We start from the raw sequence: 12,912 nt of genomic DNA on the forward strand, positions 1-12,912 counted from the left end.
ACAGGACACGACTGGTGACGGCTCATAAAGTCTTATGTTTGTGTAATGACAGTCACCTCTATTACAAAAGTGTCTGACCCCTGTATAAGCAATGCCGCCCCTGCTACCTCTTGTGTCACCCCCTCTACCTCATAGATTGTAAGCTCTTGCGAGCAGGGCCCTCAGTCCCATTGTGTGACGTGACTAATTCTCTGTAATGTATCTTTCTGTCTGTACTTGAACCCTACAAATTGTACAGCGCTGCGGAATATGTTGGCGCTATAGAAATAACATGTATTATTATTATCCGGGGTGTTATGGAATATCCGAGAACACTACCGATAGGAAGTAAGAAAAGAAAAGAGAACTACAACTCCCAGCATGTCCGCGCTCTTATAGGAAAATACAAATAACAGAAGAGACTGACAACTCTACAAGGAAATAGGAATAAGAGACGACATTTCCATCGTGAGGAGAAATCTCTGAGTCGGTCACAGCGTCCCCATACGACACAGCACAGGAGCTCCTCCCAGTCACATGACCTCATCACAGCTCCTTCAGTCAGTATTTATACTTTTCACTGCTGAGCTCCGCCCCCTCACTGCTGATCACATGACGGTGACATCACCACAGGTCCTTCAGCTATGGCAGTGCAGTAGATACAGAGCAGGTCCTGGTCAGGTGGTCACTGATGTTGTGCTGTTCTCTCTGTTATCAGCCAGCAGCAGAGGAAATCGTCACAGAACTCCTTGTGTGACCTCAGCCCTAAGGTAAGATGGTGGGGGAGGGGATTTTGTGGGTTTGTTGCAGTTTGTGGTACAATTTGTGTCATTGTGGTAAAGTCTTGTGGTGAGATGAGACGCGTCCTATGTTATTATTTCCCTCCGGTGTCCTCCGGTATACTCCGCTCCTGATCTGACATCGCTGCTGCCCGCACCACCGGCACATCAGACAGGAGAGGACGATCGGAGGAGACTTTATACAGGATCCGTCACCTCTCCTGACTCTGCCTGACTAAATACTTGTATTCTCCATAAAATAACAATTCTGGATCATTTTCTAGCTCTACCTTGTGCCGTCTCTCAATTATTCATCCTGACAATTGATGGATAAATTGACATCTGGGTGTTACCCCGTATTCTGATGGGCAGCATGGTGGCTCAGTGGTTAGCACTGCAGCCTTGCAGCACTGGAGTCCCGGGTTCGAATCCTGCCAAGGACAACATCTGCAAGGAGTTTGTATGTTCTCCCTGTGTTTGCGTGGGCTTCCTCTAGGTCCTCCGGTTTCCTCCCACACGCCAAAGACATACTGATAGGGAATGTAGATTGTGAGCCTTATATGGGACAGTGACTGTCAATGTCCGTAAAGCGCTGCAGAATATAATGGCGCTATATAAGTGAGCATAATAATGGACGTATTCTGATTCAGTCTGAAGGGCCCGTTCACACAGAGTAAACGCATGTGTATTTTGGCAAAATACACGACAAAATACACATGTAAAATGTCATTGAAGTCAATGGGAGTCTTATTTTTACACGTGTATTTTGCTAAAATACACACGCGTTTACTCCGTGTGAATGGGCCCTTGTCCAGTCATTGCTGCTACTGTGTAGGTTCCACGCCACATTGACTAGGGAAATGTAACCACTAGTTGTCAATCAAGCAATCAATCAATCAATATATTTATAAATATCCAGGCAGAATAACAGAGGAAGGGTATGTTCACATGGCAGAAAATGGATTCCGTGTGCGAACATACCACGCGGCTAACTGCAACTGAATGTCAATGCAGTGCACCGGCATCCCTCTCCGGATTAGGCCGAATGGATGGGCTTAATCGGGAGAGAGCCTCGTGACGCGGACGCCGCAGCTGAGTCAGCCTGGCAAGATAAGGCAACTCGCTTCTTTTTTCCGCTACTAGCTAGCAGAGAAGCGAGCAGCTCCCATTGAAGTAAATGGGAGCCATCTTTGGCAGCAGATTTTGAGGCGGATTCCGTGTCGAAATACACTGGCAGAAAACTCAAAACAGAACCGAACAGCACAAAGAGAGAAGATGTCCCAGAATTGTTATATCTTGCAGATGTACGGAAACAGACATATTAGGAAAAGGCAGACAGGCGACAATAATGGTCGTTCACCAGTGTCTTCCCAGTGTGTTAGGCCTCATGCACACAACTCATTTGTTTGGCCATATTCATTTCTATGGGCTCATACAGCTTTAGTTTTTGCAGCTGTGTGTCCAGGCCGAGTGAAGAGCCACAAAACATGGAGCACGTCCTATACCTGTCCAAATTTGGTCCATTCGTTTCAATGTATGGGTCGGTAAAATTCACGGATGAGATACGAATACCAGCCCGTGTGATCATCCCTGCCATTGTTACTGACCCGTAGACTGCATACGGTTGAGTCCATGAGGCCTCAGGACATCATTGTCAGCGCAGCCGTTTAACAAAACCCCTATAGAAGTATCTATAGAATACAGTACATATGACACCCCCCCCCCCATTCTCCACTCAGGTACGGGTTGGGACCCCCATTTAGAAGACATTTGCATTATATCCTTTTGTCCTCTGTATGATTTACAGCCTCTCTTAAAGGAGCCGGCCGTCCCAGTAACTTCTTGTGGATCCAGTTTTCTCCAATTCTCATCCTGAATGACCCACCAAGGATGGACAAGGACTGGAAAGAACTTTCCAAAAGAATATTAAACTTCACCTTGGAGATCATCTACCTGCTGACCGGAGAGGTAAACTGACCTTATCTCTGTATTGTATTATTTAACGAGAAACTGATTCTTCAGCATAAGTTTATTTTTTAAAGGGATTCTACCATTAAAGCAACTTTTTTTCTAATTACCACGTCGGAATAGCCTTAAGAAAGGCTATTCGTCTCCTACCTTTAGATGTGGTCTCTGCCGCGCCGTTCCTTAGAAATACCGGTACTTACCGGTATGCTAATGAGGTCTCAGCAGCAATGAGGGCGTCCTTCTTCTTAATCTGCCTCCTCTCCTTGTCTGTCGTCTTCTTTCTTCGTCATGTCTGACGCCTGCGCAGTTGGCTCTGACAGCAAGACCCTGTTAGAGCCGACTGCACATGCCGGCCTGCGGCCATATTTCCAAGGCTGCAATTGCGTGCATGGGCAGTACGCTCCTCACATCTTCGCCGAACAGAGTGTACTGCGCATGCTCAGTAAGGTCCGTACAGCCCTCCGACGCCTGGATGAGTTCACTCAGAGCCGACTGCGCAGGTTCAGACATGACGAAGAAAGAAGACGACAGACAAGGGGAGTAGGCAGATGAAGAAGAAGGACGCCCTCATTGCTGCCGAGACCTCATTAGCGTACCGGTATTTCTAAGGAACGGCACGACGGAGACCACATCTAAAGGTAGGAGACGAATAGCCTTTCATAAGGCTATTCCGACGTGGTAATTAGAAAAAAAGTTGCTTTAATGGTAGAATCCCTTTAAAGAGTCACACATTCACATGAAGATTGAAACTACTTTTTAAGTCCTTGACAGCAGCAGCAGAAGAATTCACCTTATGATCCATTTGTTCTTGACGAATACATTTTGTACCTGAGATCTTCCACCATTTTTATATCCCACTTTGGGACTCGTTCTTATTTCGGAGGTGAAGTCTTCAGAACTGACCCCAGTATTCCAGATGTGATCGCACTAAAGCTCTATACAACAGGATCACAATGTTCAGTTCCCTAAATGTCTCTCCATACACAGGATTATACAATAGTGAAGAAGACATCGGGTGAGTGTGTGACTCCCAGCAGCCATGTCCATGAGTCAGAAGGACGGAGCAGGAGCCACAGCCCCATCACAGACCCTCCCCCGCACTCACCGATACAGGAGCAGAAGATCCTAGAACTGACCAACAAGATCACTGAGCTGCTGACTGGAGAGGTGAGCGCTGCTGGGAATGCTGGGCCGTTATACAGGAACACCATGGAGGGGTCGGGGGATGACCGTATCATTGTGTTGTCAGGTTCCTATAAGGTGTCAGGACGTCACTGTCTATTTCTCCATGGAGGAGTGGGAGTATTTAGAAGGACACAAGGATCTGTACAAGGACGCCATGATGGAAAACTACCAGCCGCTTACATCACAAGGTAAGAGGAGATATATGTTATATACCTTGTTGCACATGTGAAGAGCTAATCCCATCATGTGCATAGCCATGACATACAATGTAGGAGCTCTCTAATTCAGGCTCTTTTAACATCAGGTTGGAGCCTACATTTACCATATACAGTGGGGCAAAAAAGTATTTAGTCAGTCACCAATAGTGCAAGTTCCACCACTTAAAAAGATGAGAAGCGTCTGTAATTTACATCCTAGGTAGACCTCAACTATGAGAGACAAAATGAGAAAACAAATCCAGAAAATCACATTGTCTGATTTTGTAAGAATTTATTTGCAAATTATGGTGGAAAATAAGTATTTGGTCAGTAACAAAATTTCATCTCAATACTTTGTTATATATCCTTTGCTGGCAATGACAGAGGTCAAACGTTTTCTGTAAGTCTTCACAAGGTTGGCACACACTGTTGTTGGTATGTTGGCCCATTCCTCCATGCAGATCTCTTCTAGAGCAGTGATGTTTTGGGGCTGTCGCTTGGCACGGACTTTCAACTCCCTCCAAAGGTTTTCTATAGGGTTGAGATCTGGAGACTGGCTAGGCCACTCCAGGACCTTGAAATGCTTCTTACAAAGCCACTCCTTCGTTGCCCTGGCGGTGTGCTTTGGATCATTGTCATGTTGAAAGACCCAGCCACGTTTCATCTTCAATGCCCTTGCTGATGGAAGGAGGTTTGCACTCAAAATCTCACGATACATGGCCCCATTCATTCTTTCATGTACCCGGATCAGTCGTCCTGGCCCCTTTGCAGAGAAACAGCCCCAAAGCATGATGTTTCCACCCCCATGCTTTACAGTAGGTATGGTGTTTGATGGATGCAACTCAGTATTCTTTTTCCTCCAAACACGTAAAGTGGTGTTTCTACCAAACAGTTCCAGTTTGGTTTCATCAGACCATAGGACATTCTCCCAATACTCTTCTGGATCATCCAAGTGCTCTCTAGCAAACGTCAGACGGGCCCGGACATGTACTGGCTTAAGTAGTGGGACACGTCTGGCACTGCAGGATCTGAGTCCCTGGCGGCGTAGTGTGTTACTGATGGTAGGCTTTGTTACATTGGTCCCAGCTCTCTGCAGTTCATTCACTAGGTCCCCCCGCGTGGTTCTGGAATTTTTGCTCACCGTTCTTGTGATCATTTTGACCCCACGGGGTGAGATTTTGCATGGAGCCCCAGATCGAGGGAGATTATCAGTGGTCTTGTATGTCTTCCATTTTCTAATTATTGCTCCCACAGTTGATTTCTTCAATCCAAGCTGGTTGCCTATTGCAGATTCAGTCTTCCCAGCCTGGTGCAGGGCTACAATTTTGTTTCTGGTGTCCTTTGACAGCTCTTTGGTCTTCACCATAGTGGAGTTTGGAGTCTGACTGTTTGAGGGTGTGCACAGGTGTCTTTTTATACTGATAACAAGTTTAAACAGGTGCCATTACTACAGGTAATGAGTGGAGGAAAGAGGAGACTCTTAAAGAAGAAGTTACAGGTCTGTGAGAGCCAGAAATCTTGATTGTTTGTAGGTGACCAAATACTTATTTTCCACCATAATTTGAAAAAAAATTCTTACAAAATCTGACAATGTGATTTTCTGGATTTTTTTTTCTCATTTTGTCTCTCATAGTTGAGGTCTACCTATGATGTAAATTACAGACGCCTCTCATCTTTTTAAGTGGTGGAACTTGCACTATTGGTGACTGACTAAATACTTTTTTGCCCCACTGTACATCCAAAGTGTCTGTCCATAGGGATTCATTCACTAAGAGATGGTAAGAGAGTGTCCTTTGGCATACATTTTGGTATAAGTTTTTTATTTTGGTTATTCAAAGTTTATGATCATGGTCTAACAAAAGCCCCAGAGCCTGTAGTCATGCCTGTTAGATCTTAAAGTTTTTTAAAGATGTTATCTGGTTTCTACTGTGGATGGTCTAGCTTAAGCCATTAATATTAGATCTACTTTGGTCTGACACCCAGGACCCAGCAGATCAGCCGAACTGAGTCAGCACTGCTTCCGATATTTCTTCCATTCAAGGAGCATCACTGCTCATTCACTGTACAGTGCTAGTCGGTGTAGGTACTGCAGTAACGTCACACCGACATGTATGGGACAACATTTTCAGACACCCATAACTTTTTTTATATTGCCACCTATAGTGTTAAATAAGGTCTCTGTTTTTAGGAGATGAGCTGTAGTTTTTCTGAGGTTTTTTTGTTGTTTTCCAGATCCAGGTATATATTTAGCAGAAGGGAAAAGTATTAAAACTTCCATTATATTTCAAGCCAATCTTTACTTTGGCTCAAAAACACAATAAAATCTGCCACAGACCCTTGGCAAAAATATTTAAGAGTCTAATTTTTCCATTGTGTCTTATTATCATGTGAACATTATTATCATTATTTTATAGAGCACCATTAATTCCATGGTGCTTTACATTTGGGGGTTACATACAGTACACAAACAGGTATAATATTAACAATGACTGACTGGCACAGTGGGGTAGAGGGCCCTGCCCGCGAGGGCTTACAATCTATGGGGGAAGGGGGTAGAGACAGAAGGAGAGGGGGAGACTGTACAGATGGCAGTGCGGTGACAGTGTTATTGGAGGTTGTAGGCCTTCCTGAATAGGGGAGTCTTCAGCGCCTTCTTGAATCCTGTGATTGTGGGGGTCAGTTTTATGTGTCTTGGTAAGGAGTTCCAGAGTATGGGGGATGCACGGGAGAAATCTTGGAGACGGTTGTGTGAGGAGCGGATGAGAGCAGAGCGGAGTAGGAGGTCATTGGAGGATCTGAGGTTACGTGTGGGCAGGTAGCGGGAGATGAGGTCAGAGATATATGGAGGGGACAGGTTGTGGATGAGGTCAGAGATATATGGAGGGGACAGGGTGTGGATGGCTTTGTATGTTAACGTTAGTAGCTTGAACTCAATTCGCTGGGCAATGGGTAGCCAGTGGAGGGACTGGCAGAGGGGAGAAGCCGATGAAGATCGGGGGGTGAGGTGGATTAAGTGAGCAGCGCAGTTTAAGGTGGACTGGAGGGGGGGGAGGGTGTTTGCTGGGAGTCCATGGAGAAGGGTATTGCAGTAATCTAGGTGGAAGATTATGAGGGCATGGACTAGAATCTTAGCAATTTCTGGGGTGAGGAAGTAGCGGATTCGATGGATGTTCTTGAGTTGGAGGCGGCAGGAAGTGTTGAGGGTTTCAATGTGCACCTTTTAGGATAGATTGGAGTCCAGGGTTATCCCAAGGCATTGGGCCTGTGAGACAGGGGTAATTGTGGTTCTGTTAACTTTGATAGATGGGTCAGGTAGAGGGGCCGTATGGGGTGGGGCGAAGATGATGAACTCCATTTTCTCCATGTTGACTTTGAGAAAGTAAAGAATGGAGAGAAAAGATGCTACGGCCGCTAAACAATTTGGAACGCTGGCCAACAGAGAAGTTATGTCTGGTCCAGAGATGTATATTTGGGTGTCATCGGCATAGCAGTGGTATTGAAAATCATGAGATTCTATGAGTTGGCCTAGGCTGAGGGTGTAGATGGAGAACAGGAGGGGTCCTAGGACAGAGCCTTGGAGGACACCTACAGAGAGAGGGCGTGATAAGGAGGTGGTGTGCGAGTGGGAGACACTGAGTGTGCGGTCTGTGAGGTATGAGGAGATCCAGGAATGGGCCAGGTCTGAGATACCAAGGGATGAGAGAGTCTCTACTAAGAGGGAAGGTCAAATGCATCAAAGGCAGAGGAGAGGTCAAGGAGGAGGAGGACAGAGTAATGGCGCTTGGCTTTGGCGGTTAGCAGGTCGTTAGTGACTTTTGTTAGGGCAGTTTCAGTGGAGTGACGAGGTTTGAAGCCTGACTGAAGTCTGTCAAAGAGCAGGTTGGATGAGAAATAGGAGGAGAGTTTGGAGTGGACGTGTTGCTCAAGTAGTTTTGAGGCGTACGGGAGCAGTGAGATGGGATGATAGTTGGCTGAAGAGGACGGGTCAGATTTCTCCTTCCTGCCAGATCCAGCTCTGAATTTGGCATAAAAACTGCATGTGTGTTTTCATACTAATAGAAATGTTAAAAATTTCTCGGCTTTATTATTTGAAATAAAATTGGAAAATCCATTTTTAATCCTAACAGAACATCTGAGTAAGAGCTCTGAGGAAAACGTCCTACCATCACTACATTATAAAATAGAAGATGAAGATATTCTGGAGAACTCTTCAGAAGTAAACCTCATGACCCTTAATTTTCCTCCAGAATTACATAATTCCCCGAATCACGAGGAACCTGCCCCTGACCAATGTCAGATTGTTATTACAAATGAAGGACACAAAGAGGGTGATGGGTTTCAATGTGGTGAATGTGGAGAAGAGTTTACAAAAAGCTCAGATCTTTATATACACAGAAGAATTCACACAGGGGACAAGACACATTCCTGTGCCGAATGTGGGAAATGTTTTACATCTAAATCTAAGCTGGTTAGACATGAGAGAAGTCACACAGGAGAGAAGCCATATTCATGTTCCGAATGTGGGAAATCTTTCATAACTAAAGACAAACTCAAGCTTCATCAGAGAATTCACACAGGGGAGAAACCGTTTACATGCTTGGAATGTGGGAAAAGTTTTATAGACAAATCGAAGCTTGTTATGCACGAGCGAATTCACACGGGAGAGAAGCCATATTCATGTACAAACTGTGGGAAATGTTTTATAGAGAAATCAAAGCTTGCTTTGCACGAGAGAATCCACATGGGGGATAAGCCATTTTCATGTTTGGAATGTGGAAAATGTTTTACAGATAAATCAATCCTTGTTACACATAAGAGAATTCACACAGGAGAGGAGCCATTTTGATATTCTATGTGTAGAAAATGTTTCACAAGGGAATCAGATTATGAAACTCCTCAGAGAATTCACACAGAAACAAGAAACTAAATTTGTCTTAATCTTTATTTTAACAGATTTGTAGAAATTATTCTTTAACCCCTTCCTAACATCCGCTGTACAGTACAAGTACCGTAGATACCCGGTGTTTAAAGATGGCAGCCGCTAGGAAGTGGTAGCCATAGCCACCGGATGTTTTCTGTATTATAGAGCAGACACTCGGAGCTAATAGACAAGATCAGTGCCCACACTGATCGCAGGCATTAGCCCCCTCTGCGTCTCAGTCAAAGCTGACTGAGGCGCCATTTTGCCGGCGCTACTATTTTACCAGGGACCGCTGACACCTGGAGCAAGATCCAAGGCCGGAGTCCCATTAATATGACAGCGGGGAACCTTGTGAAAGCTCCCAGGCCTGTCTGTAATTTCTTTCTATTGCAGGCTGCTCTCTACACTCCACAATAGATGCACCGGTAAATAATTTGCAATGCATTAGCCTTGTAATACATTGCATAAGTAATCAGACCCCTCGAAGGTCTAATAAATGCAAAAAATAAAGAATTTAAATTACCCTCTTTGCACTAGAACACATATAAAAGTGCTTAAATAGTGTAGAACACATACATATTAGGTATCCCTGTGTCCGAAAATGCCCGCTCTACAAATCTATAAAAAATGTTTTTCTTGTACGGTAAACACCGTAGCGGGGGGGGGGGGGGGAATCAAAAGTGCCACTTGTTCACTGTTTAGCTTGTGATAAAAATTTCAATAAAAAGTGATCAAATCAATAGCAATTCCCCAAAACGGTATAACTAAAAAGTACACCCGGCCCCACAAAAAAAAGACGCCCTATACATCCCCGGACACAGAAATATAAAAAAGTTACGGGTGTTGGAATACTGAAACTTTTAGAAAAAAAACTTTTTTTGCACAGTTTTAGATTTTTGTTAGGGGGTTAAAAAAATTTGGTATCCCTGGAATCACACCGAAACATAGAATACAGGGGACATGTCATTTTAGCTGCACAGTGAACGCCGTAAAAACGAAGCCCGTAAGAAAGTCGCACAAATGTAGTTTTTTTCCAATTCCATCCCATTCTGATTTATTTTCCAGCTTCCCAGTACATTCCAAAAAGAAATGCAGGTCCGCAGCACTGAGGTACGTATAAAATATCTTTCTTTATTCCATCAGTTTAAAAATAGGCCAGAGAGACCATCCAGACAAAGGTGCAGGTCACATTTAACACAAAGAACAAGAAAAAATAAAAAGCAACATAATGCCGCAAGTCTGACGCGTTTCGGGGTTTTTTATGCCCCTTAGTCATAGCTTCTTTTTGGATTGTTACCTGGTAATTTGCTCCGTGGAGTCGGGAGGAGTGGTCGTGCACCTGGGTAACGTTTTATGGACTTAACGAATATTCTCTGGAAGGGTGAGCTTTCCTTACACATAATTTTTGTCTTTTGCTTCCCAGTACATTGTCCAAAATAATAAATGGCGGCATCATAAAGAACAATTTGTCCCGCAAACATTAAGATCTCATATGGAATGGAAAAATATACAAAAATTGTGGAGTTTGGAAGGGGGGGGGAGGGAGTCAAAAACGAAAATCAAAAAATTCCTGCGGCGGGAATTGGTTAAGAGTACTTATTTTGGGTGGATTTAGTTCAGCCTGGATCTAGCATACACCCAAATTATATGTACTTGGACATAACCAAAATCGAACATCGACCAGGAAAACCGACGTGATTTTGTTGTCAGTTGTTTGGTTACAATATTTGCATTTTCGTTCATACCAAACCTTATTATTCTACTGTGGGGTCTCTTCAGACCCCAGAGTATAACAAGTGAGCGAACATAAAAACTGTGTCAACCCTCCGGCATGACTCCTTGCTGTCTTCCTGTGATGCTTGCATCTATGTGTCATGATGTCATGTGACACTGAGGCCTAACCTGCAGTCCCTGATGTCAGCCAAAAGGACCGAAAACATCAGAAAGTCACACCAGAGCACAAGAGAGGTAAGTAACACTGTTTTTTTATGTTTACTCACCTCCCCAGGGCCTCCGCTTATTATACTCCGAGGGCACAGTATAAGAGCAGTTTCAGTTCGGTCTGAAGGAAATTGCCGAGTGAATTTCGCAAGACAAACCTTAAGGGATTCGCTCATCGCTTAAAGGGGTATTCCCAACTGACTTGTTCAGCAACCTGCATGCTATGTGCTCTCTTCACTTCCTGGTTTTCTCAGTACACTGGTGGGCAGGATTTCACTTGCTCTGCTATCTCTCTTCATAGCAGTATGTTTGCAGTCAGTAATGAGGGATGGTTGTACATAAATTACCACAGTATCACTAGAAGATGCACAATATGAAGCTGATGTAGCAGAGCTGGATTTGATTGCAATAAACTCAGTTTGTCAGTAGGTCTGTGTTTACATAACTCCCTATTTCAGCCCTTATCAGCCAAATTCAATTAAACTGACTGATAACTGGAAGAGCAGGAGATAAACAGCTCAGAAATACAAGCACTGAGCACTCACTTCCCCCTCCCCTATCTGAGAGCAAGAGCTACGTCACTTGTGTGGTGCAGAGACATAAACAGCTCAGAAATACAAGCTCAGCTACTGGTCCATTCCCATCGTTCAGACTTCCCATTCACCTGGGGGTATACCTGCCCTATCACTCCCCGATACCTACTCTCTAAACTTCCTCCCCATCCCCCCCACTTTGCAAGCTGACTTCACCCACTGGGAGACAAAAGGCCTTTCCTGGGTTTGCCATATTAACCTTCTAAAAATGAATATCCTACCCAGGCTCCTTTACCTTTCTAAACAATCCCGATAGTCCCTAAAATTGTCTTCACTATGTTCATTTGGATGTCAAAATGCCCCAGAATTGCTAAAAGTGTACTGATTAGGCCAAGCAAATGGGTGGTCCAGTCATTCCAATAATACTTTGTAGTCACAGCCACCCGAATCCTTGCTTGACATCATTCCTCTCAAACTAAAGGGATTCTACCATTAAAAGGATCCTATCAGTCAGAAAATTTTTTGTAAGTACCACGTCGGAATAGCCTTAAAGGGGTATTCCCACATCGCATACTCACCAGTCTTCGTTGTTGCAAAATCTTCTGTCTTCCTGCTTTGTTGCGTCATTGGTGGGCGGGGTCACATATGCAAAGCCAAGCAGCGAGATGCCGCTGGCCCTGCATGTGCGCTCATAGACCAGTCTAGCCTTCACAATGCGAATACAGACCCGACATCCGCCTCTCTCTATTACAGCGGGTGCTGGGTCTGTATTCGCATTGTGAAGGCTAGATGGGTCTATGAGCGCGCACGCAGGGCCAGCGGCATCTCGCCGCTTGGCTTATGCATATGTGACCTGGCATCCGCTGTAATAGAGAGGCGGATGCCGGGGAGTGTAGACGCCGGCACAGATGCCTGAAACATCGCTATGCTCCTGCCCTGCATGAAGCCAGCAGTGGCAGAAGCGATGCTGTTATTCCGTTCCTGCTGCTGCTGGCTTCATGCAGGGCAGGAGCGTAGCGATGTTGCTGGCGTCTAACCGTCCCCGGCATCCGCCTGACTATTACAGCAGATGCCGGTCTGTATTGGCGGCCCCTTCCCCCCAAAGGGTAAACTACCCCCCTCCTCAAGGCTCGCTCCCTGCACTTAGCCCCTCCTCCCTCCCCCCTCAGAGCAGCAGATACATCACTTGACTTATGAGCAGATAAGTCAAGGGATGTGTCCCAAAAAAATGAATAAAGTAAGATAGTGGACAAACAAAGCAGTTTTGCTGAAGCAGTGTATTTAGGAAAAGTCCACATTAACAAGCAGTATAGATAGGATCCTTGTGATGGGACAACCCCTTTAAGGCTATTCCTACATGTTAGCGAGGAAAAATTCAACTTTAATGGTAGAATCCCTTTAAACCCTGG

General features: G+C 44.8%; 1 protein-coding gene and 1 pseudogene across 1 annotated transcript in view; both read left to right on the plus strand.

Moving 5' to 3' along the window:
- The window catches only part of LOC142198606 (uncharacterized), a 200,701-nt gene that overhangs the window by 80,055 nt on the left and 107,734 nt on the right, over window positions 1–12,912 (plus strand). The gene's annotated exons all lie outside the window — the stretch shown is intronic.
- Window positions 1–12,912, plus strand: part of LOC142196953 (uncharacterized) — a 38,328-nt pseudogene that overhangs the window by 19,240 nt on the left and 6,176 nt on the right.

Source organism: Leptodactylus fuscus, chromosome 3, assembly GCF_031893055.1.
Source record: "Leptodactylus fuscus isolate aLepFus1 chromosome 3, aLepFus1.hap2, whole genome shotgun sequence".
In the NCBI taxonomy this organism is placed as follows: Eukaryota; Metazoa; Chordata; class Amphibia; order Anura; family Leptodactylidae; genus Leptodactylus; species Leptodactylus fuscus.